Here is an 8,389-nt window from a genome sequence, read left to right on the forward strand (position 1 = left end):
ATCTAAATAGGGACAGGCTAAGAGGGTAAACTGAGGCACAGAGTGACAAAGCACCTTGCCCACAGCTGACGCTGTGTTAACCAGCTCATTAGTTATTATTCAGATTACCATTGTGCCAGGGGCTGTACGAACAAGGCAGCCCGGAGGCGCTTACAAACTGGGGATAGGACAAGAGACAACACGCAGGAGGATCTAAGGTAACAATGAGATGAACATGGCCAGCAGGAGGATGCTCCCTTTGCTGGTGCTTTTTAGCCCATAGGCGCCTTTAGAGGCAGGGCCTGGCCCTTGCTCTGTGTCTGTGTCACGCCCGGCCCAAGAGGGTCCTGGTCTCACTTGGATGCTAATAGAACTGGGAGAAGGCAGGTGCATGTTTGCAAAGCAGGGGTCTGACGGAGGCAGCACTGCTCCCCATTCCCTCAGCAGCACCCTGTCTTCCCTCCCCGCTGCCCAGCGCCAGTCCAGGACCCCCAGCTGTTGCACAGAGACCAGCAGGAGCTTGGAGCCTACAGTGTGGGCAATGCTCTGTCTGCAAATCTCACCCCCCCCCAGCCTGGGTAAAGCACCATTATCACTCAGGTTCTGAAGTGCCAATAGAGATCGGGGCCCTGCACGGCACCGGATGAGAGACAGTCCCAGCCCTGGAGCTTGCAGGCTGACGGTGGGGAAGCCCAGGGTCACCAAGCAGGTCAGCAGCAAAGCCAGGAACAGAAGCCGGCTCATCCGGCTCTCCGTGCAATACCCTCTCCATGGCCACACACACACTACAGCTATCCAGACGGATTAGACATCCAGAGGCCATCCTGCCAATTCTGCTAGCGCCAGAGAGGCTGGGTTCCTACTGGACGGCGGCTCCTAATATAGGAAGACAAAGCCCACGGCTGACAAGAGGCTGGAGCTCTCAGGGGGACAGAGCCCTGCTGCGGCCCCTTGGGAGGTGTTAGACTAATGCCACCGGGGAAAGAACCCTGGGTCACCTTAACGTGCTTCCTGCACGGCCCTGAAAACTCCAGTTGGGCTCATGTTAGTTGTGGGAGGCTCAGCACCAAACTGAAACGGGCCCAGTTTGTCTAGTGGTTACAGCAGGGAGCAGAGTGGGCCATGCGACAGTCTTAGTGCCTCAGTTTCCCCATGGCGAAAGGGGAATTATACAGGATTTCCCCATACGGTAGTTGAGAAATGAATCGAATCAATGAGGGGGGAGGGGAAAAAATGGGTGTGGGGGTGGGGGAGAGTTTGCACCAATTCTACCCTTCAAGGATTTTTTTCCTGCAGATAGTTCAAACTTCCTTTCCGGCCTTCGATAGGAACCACCAGCAAAGGAATATTGGAAAGAATGTTTGCAACTCCACAGCACAGTGGTCCCACTCCTATTCACGAGCTCCTTCCGTTCACTTCCTGTTGCGAGAGAAGGTGATGCTTGCAGGAAAGGCGAGTATCCCAAGCACTCGTGCAAAGATGGATTTGCACGGCTGCCTCATGGCTTTGGAGGTGAGGGGCAGAACAATAAGATACCAGATGGTTCCGGGTGGTCTATGTAGCAAGTGACAAACAGCCAGTACTTGTAGCAAGGGGTGGTTCTACTCCCAGCTCAGTGCCTCAGTTTCCCCTCCCACCCTTGGTCCTGTCTCGTTTACTGACTTGTCTCTAAGGGGTCGTCCGGCTGAACAATCAACCACAGCAAGCTGGGGAGTGACTGTACCCCGCGCTAAGCTGCCGTTCTGTTTGCATACGCCCCCAGTTAGCCCGCAGCAGGCTAGTTGTGGTCTACTTGTTCCTGTAGACAAGCCCTCAGTGGATGGCTGTACAGCTCCAAGCACACTCAGGGACCTCTTGGTGCTACCGTAATACACATAATAGCAAAGCACCCTTACTGCTCCAAATACCTCCCACAAGTGCAGGACAGAGGTACCTGCTTTCCTCTCCTCCCACCCACTCCAGAGACCCCCTCATTCCTTGCAGACCCTCTGTGGATTTGCCATCACCTGTCTCTCTCCAGTCAACCCCCTGCTCCTGTAGCACCAGCCCCTGCCCGTTACTTCACACTTCTTCAGAGGTAGAAGGAGCGGTCATAGCAGCATTCCTTCATCTCAGCCTCGTTTTCAGATGGACAGTAACCCACCTGCCATTCTGGCTCAGTTGGTCCATTTCTCTGACCTCCTAGATCCTGGGAGAATTTTAATCTTTTACTTCCCCATGCACCTCACTGGCCAGCTGGCTGATGAAGCGCTAGAGAATTGTTTATTGGTCCCTGCTATTTCCTCACCAGATAAGTGCCCTGCCAGCTCTCAGAGCCAAGTGGGGCCCATCCTATATTCAAGGCCCCTTGTGCTCCATAGCAGCTGGATCACTCAATTTACTGGTATCCTGGGGTTGTTAATGGCAAAATTTGTAGTGGCTTCATTTAAAATCCCACAAGGGAGGTTTTTAATGAATTAAATATGGCAATGAGCAATGGGCAGAACAGCCCGTTTGAATCATTTTGCTATTCTATGTTCAGTTTCTAATGTGCCATAGATTTCAGATAGGAGTTGCCAGGGGATGGATGGGTGGGGAGTTAGAGGATTTGGCTACTGGGTAAGGGCCAACTGGGGCTATAAACACATTGGGGAGCAATCTCGGACAATAACATTTCCTGAGTATTTCTGCGAAAAGGAATAGCATTGGCAATTGGCCACCATTAGGTTTCAGAGTTAACAGCTCAATTACCTGAATCGGGCTGTCCAGCGCTATTGTTTCAGGCTGTGTGCAAACTCAAGCAGACATCACTGCGTCAGCATACACCCTGTTCACGTTTTCAAGGTTATGTTTACAACCGCAACAACTAGAATCTGTTAAGTCCCAAGCAGACTGCAAAGAGCTACAAAAGGATCTCACAAAGCTGGGTTACTGGGCAACAAAATGGCAGATCAAATTCAATGTTAATAAATGCAAAGTAATGCACACTGGAAAACAATACCAACTATACATATCAAATGATGGGGTCTAAATTAACTGTTACCACTCACGAAAGAGATCTTGGAGTCACTGTGGATAGTTCTCTGAAAACATCCACTCAATGTGCAGCGGCAGTCAAAAATCAAACAGAATGTTGGGAATCATTAAGAAAGGGATAGATAATGAAACAGAAAATATCATATTGCCTCTATATAAACCCATGATACGTCCACATCTTGAATACTACGTGCAGATGTGGTCGCCCCATCTCAAAAAAAGATATTGGAATTGGAAAAGGTTCAGAAAAGGGCAACAAAAATTATTAGGGGTATGGAACAGTTTCCATATGAGAAGCGATTAATAAGACTGGGACTTTTCAGCTTGGAAAAGAGATGACTAAGGGGGGGGGAATATGACAGAGGCCTATAAAATCATGACTGGTGTGGAGAATGTGAATAAGGAAGTGTTATTTACTCCTCCTCCTAACACAACAGCTAGGGGTCACCAAATGAAATTAATAGGCAGCAGGTTTAAAACAAACAAAAGGAAGTATTTTTTCACACAACACACAGCCAATCTGTGGAACTCCTTGCCAGAGGATGTTGTGAAGGCCAAGACTATAACAGCGTTCAAAAAAGAACTAGATAAGTTCATGGAGGATAGGTCCATCAATGGCTATTAGCCAGGATGGACAGGGATGGTGTCCCTAGCCTCTCTTTGCCAGAAGCTGGGAATGAGCGACAGGGGATGGATCACTTGATGATTACCTGTTCTGTTCATTCCCTTTGGGGCACCTAGCATTGGCCACTGTCAGGAGACAGGATACTGGGCTAGATGGACCTTTGGTCTGACCCAGTCTGGCCGTTCTTATGTTCTAATCAAACAACAAAAACTTAACTTTTGCAGCATAATTCTTCAGCGAAGGGGTGTATTTCTCAGCTATGCAACCCACATAGGACCCTGCTTAACCAAACAGTGCACCAGACTCCTCTTAAAAAGTACTATTTGGCTGCAAACAGGCTCAGTTATTTGCCATGCCCCTTCAGAGAGTTTTCAATCAGTTCCACACTGGGCCAGACCCTCAGCTGGTGCGTAAAACAGTCAATGGAGCTTTGCAAATTTAAACCAGTTGAATGTCTGGCCCTATTAGCTGAAGTGTCCCTAAGCCATGTTCTCTAACAACCAGAAACCCCAGAGACACAAGCTCTGAAGAGGAACTAGATAAACCCACATCTTGAGGACACCCAGATTTGGGCCATTCTCACGCTGATTTCCCCTCCCCCATTCCCAGCCAGCTCTGCTAGGTTTCCACAACTTCAGATCCCTTCCCCCGGGGAAGGGTGGGGTGCCGGGATGGCACAGGTTTGCCAGCTGCTGCACCAATACCTTTCCCGGGGAGCAGATCCACAATGCCAAGAGCGCTGCTCCTGCCCCGAGCCTGATTGTTATCTGGGGGCGGGCGATGGTGTGGAATTAAACTCGGCCAGAGTAACACAAAAGCCGTCCAAACCCAGGGATTGGACACAGAGCTCTGACTGTGCGAGATTGTGCTGGTTTCTCCAGCAAGATATGGAATGAAATCAGGCCCCAAGGTGATTAAAAATAATAATAATAAAAAAAAAGTAGACAAAGCCAAGCATGTTCTCAGCTCGGTGCAGTTAGGAAGCCACAAAGTCCCAGCGTTGCCAGTTCCAGCTTCCTGCGCAAATGTACGGGAGACAGCGCAGGGAGCAAACAGCCTGTTCCCGGCCTCAGGACCTCCGATGGCCTGCAAGGAGCTTGGGGTTTTGCAAGCGCCGAGCTTCACTGCCTATTGGCAGCCCCTGGTGCTCAAAGGCAAGGGAAGGCTGAGCCCCGTGGGTACGTCTACACACCCTTGCAGAGACTTCAGAAGGAAATGAACGGGAAGAGGTAAACTGTTCCTGTAGGAGGATAGACCCTACTTTCAGGTGAAGATCAAAGGTCTAACCTGCTATGCGTGGTGGTGCAGAGAGACACCCTAGGATCCTTCAGTCTGTGAAGCCAAGCTGACAATACGTTCAATCTTATCAAAGGGGAATTCTCCGTCATCCTGGTTGAAAACACTGGGGCAAAGGACTTGAGGTAAGCTAGCCTGTAGGAGATGGGGGAATGGCTGGTAAGTCAAGTTTAGGCTTCAGCAGGTGTGTTATGATTTTCTTTGCCATGTAACTATTTGTTTCCAATATTCGTACTTACTGTCTTTTGAATCTCTGGTTCTGCGATGATGAACTTCATTCTGCCTTTCACCACGTATACTTCCAAGTGCCGTGTGCTAAGCAGAGCGTGGGGATCCGGAGTTGAAGCTTGTCTTCCCGGGGAGTAGCGGATCTCAGAGCTCTGCATGCGCTCGGTGGCACAGGGCCTGGGCACTCCAGAGGGATGCTGGGAGGACTCCCGGGTGGGTGCGTGCCTGTGGCTAACCTGTAGAGAGAGCAAGGCCTGGAAGGCAGAGCTTGCATTGTCAGAGGCTGGGAGAGGGAGGGCGCTAATCTTCAGTAGGCACAGACAAGAAATCTTCGCACTAAGGGCAGGTGGTAGTGAGGGGGCTCACAAGTCCAGCTACCCCAGGAAACACCCTGGGAACCAGATTTTAAGAGAGATTTAGGCACCTAACAGATTGCCCAAAGCCCCTTACTCTCAGTGAGTTCCAGTGGGGCTTTTGAACAGCCCAGCAGGTACCCAAATGCCATTGAAAGACTGGCCGATCCTCCCATTATCAATGGACGTTAGGAGCCTAAACACCTTTGGAGATCGGGCCCTACGTGACTTGCCCAAGGTCACGCCAGCAGCGTGGGGGAGAGCGACAAACTGAACTTGAGGCTGAGTCCCAGATTAGCGGTCTAACCCCTGGCTAACCCTTTTCCCTGCTAACACAAGCATCACTCACCTTGGTTCCAGCACCTGCACATAGCGCGCCTGTAACACCGCTGGGATGGAGTGTCTGCCCGGACTAGATCATGGGGGAACAGCAAATGTCGAGCCTGGAGGACTGCGTTCATTTGCTCAGATGCTGTAATTAAACCACTTTATCTAAACAGATGCAAAACCCAACTGGAGATTGCTTTTCAGTCCATTAAAACCTGATGTTCAGCAGTTCAGCTGAAGCCAGTTCCTCACTGAATTGCACGGCACTGTTACAAACCTGGGTAAATGGTTTGGGCTTGTCTACACTAGAAATGCCGCAGTAGTGCAGCGTAGGGGGTTCTTCCGTCGGCAATGCATTTCCCCAAGAGGCGGTAGCTAGGTCGAGGGACCTAGCGCTGTCTACACGGAAACTTAGGTCACTAACTACGTTGCTCAGGGTTGTGGATTTTTCATGCCCCTGACGAACGTAGTTGAGTCCACCTAATTTTCTAGTATAGACCAGCCCTGAAGTCTAATTCAGTAAGGAATTGACTAACTATTTCAATCTGGTTGGTAAGAGTTTGGTGCAATTCAGGGATGGATTGATTTCAACTGAACGGCTCTAAGTCAGCTGCAGATCAATTGTTAACCATTGAATGATGGCTGCAGTATTTAAGTTGATTTAGAGACCTTCCTTGGTTGTCGGACAGGATGCTGGCCACATGGCTCCTTTGTGTACCCTTGGCTATGAAACGGATGCGTCTTAACTGTGTCAGCCCACTGAGCTGTTGGCTCGGGGGAACTTGGACTTTAGACAAATCCAGGCAACTGTGTGGGGAAAGCGTCAGTTGGGGCTGGTAAGGTGCCACCGTAACGCAAGGTTTATTGAAGCACCTAAATAAAAGTCGGCCGATGGCTAAAAGGTGCTGAGCTCCCCGCAGCTCCAACGAGCGGCAATGGGATTGGTGGATGCTCAGCACCTCTGAAATGAGCAGCAGGCTGCTTCGAGCTAGAGACTTTACAGTCCCAGGATGAAGTTTGCTGTAGCCAGCGGATACGAGAAGTGAAAGCCGTTGCTTTGGGGTCGGGAATGGCCTTTGACACATCTGTGAATGGTGCAGAACAGACATGGGAAGGCCAAGGGGATTGAGACCAGTCACTCGGCCTTCCTTTGGAAGCACATATGCAGGTAAACCAGGAGGCAGCATCTGGATAGACCTTTACCCTACAGTGCCTACCCCCAATTCAGCTGGCTGGGGGAGGAGCTGACACATACGAGGCTGGAGATTTGGCCCAAGGGGTTTGCATCTGCTGATCTCCCAAACAGTAGCCTAAGGAAGGGGGCGGGGGGGGGGGGGGGACAAAAAAAGGACCAAAGGCCAATGAGATCTTAAGAGATGGGAGCCAAACGCTGTCTACCAGGGTAGAGAGCCGTGTGTGAAGCCCTATCCCTAGCGAAGTGGGCCCTGGACCATTCTTGGGGTTTGAGAGCACATTTGCTGCAATAGTCCCTTGCATGCACTACACCAGCAACATGCCCAGAGGAACACCCACACAAACGCTGGGCCCTCGAGCAATTGAACTGTCTGCTGTAGCTCCAGCCCACTGGGGATAAAAGGGATCAAGAACTGTCTCCATTAGCACTGGGCAGTGGTGCCAGGACACAGAGGCCAGGCCTGAGTGAGAGAAAGGAGTGAAGTTCCATGCTCTTCCTCAAAAGCAGGTTTGGTTCCGGCACAGGAGGGTCTGCGCTGGAGAATGACTATGTAAAAGCAACAGAGAGTCCTGTGGCACCTTTAAGACTAACAGATGTATTGGAGCATAAGCTTTCGTGGGTGAATGCCCACTTCGTCGGATGCATCCAACGAAGTGGGCATTCACCCACGAAAGCTTATGCTCCAATACATCTGTTAGTCTTAAAGGTGCCACAGGACTCTCTGTTGCTTTTTACAGATCCAGACTAACACGGCTACCCCTCTGATACTATGTAAAAGTGGCATCTGCTCCGTGTGTATCCAGACTGAACTACTGGCTGGCTTAGATTACAATGGCCACTGGGTTTTGCCACTTGTGTTTGCCTTGCAGAACCAACACAGAAAGAACACGAACTGGATTCTGCGCCTTCATGAGCGTAATCCAAATTAGTTACGGAGTCCAGATTAGACTATGCCGACACACCCACTACAGGCAATGAAGCGGTATAGACCAAACCTGGCCTGCAAGGGCTGGAACCATCAGCAGCAAAGGCTTCACTCAGATGCACGCAGGACAATCTCTCGGAACAAGCCAAGAGCTCCTTAAGGAAACTGAGCAAAGACTGGCAAACGCCTCCCTCTTGTGGCTATGATTCAGAACAACAATTAGATAAGAGCGAGGTTGTAATGCAGAAAAAACACCCTTCTTATACCAAGCCAGGGAAGATTTCTGCTCTCCTTGCGCTGAGGAAGTTTTCCTTAGTTTGCAACAGAAGCTGGTGTGGATGTTTCCACAGGGAATATTCCAGGACTGTCCAGTCGGCTTTGGAAAGCTGGTGTGGTACCAATTAAAGAGTTCAGGACCACAGCCTCCAACTGCCAATGGTGGGAGT

Source organism: Emys orbicularis, chromosome 19, assembly GCF_028017835.1.
Source record: "Emys orbicularis isolate rEmyOrb1 chromosome 19, rEmyOrb1.hap1, whole genome shotgun sequence".
In the NCBI taxonomy this organism is placed as follows: domain Eukaryota; kingdom Metazoa; phylum Chordata; order Testudines; family Emydidae; genus Emys; species Emys orbicularis.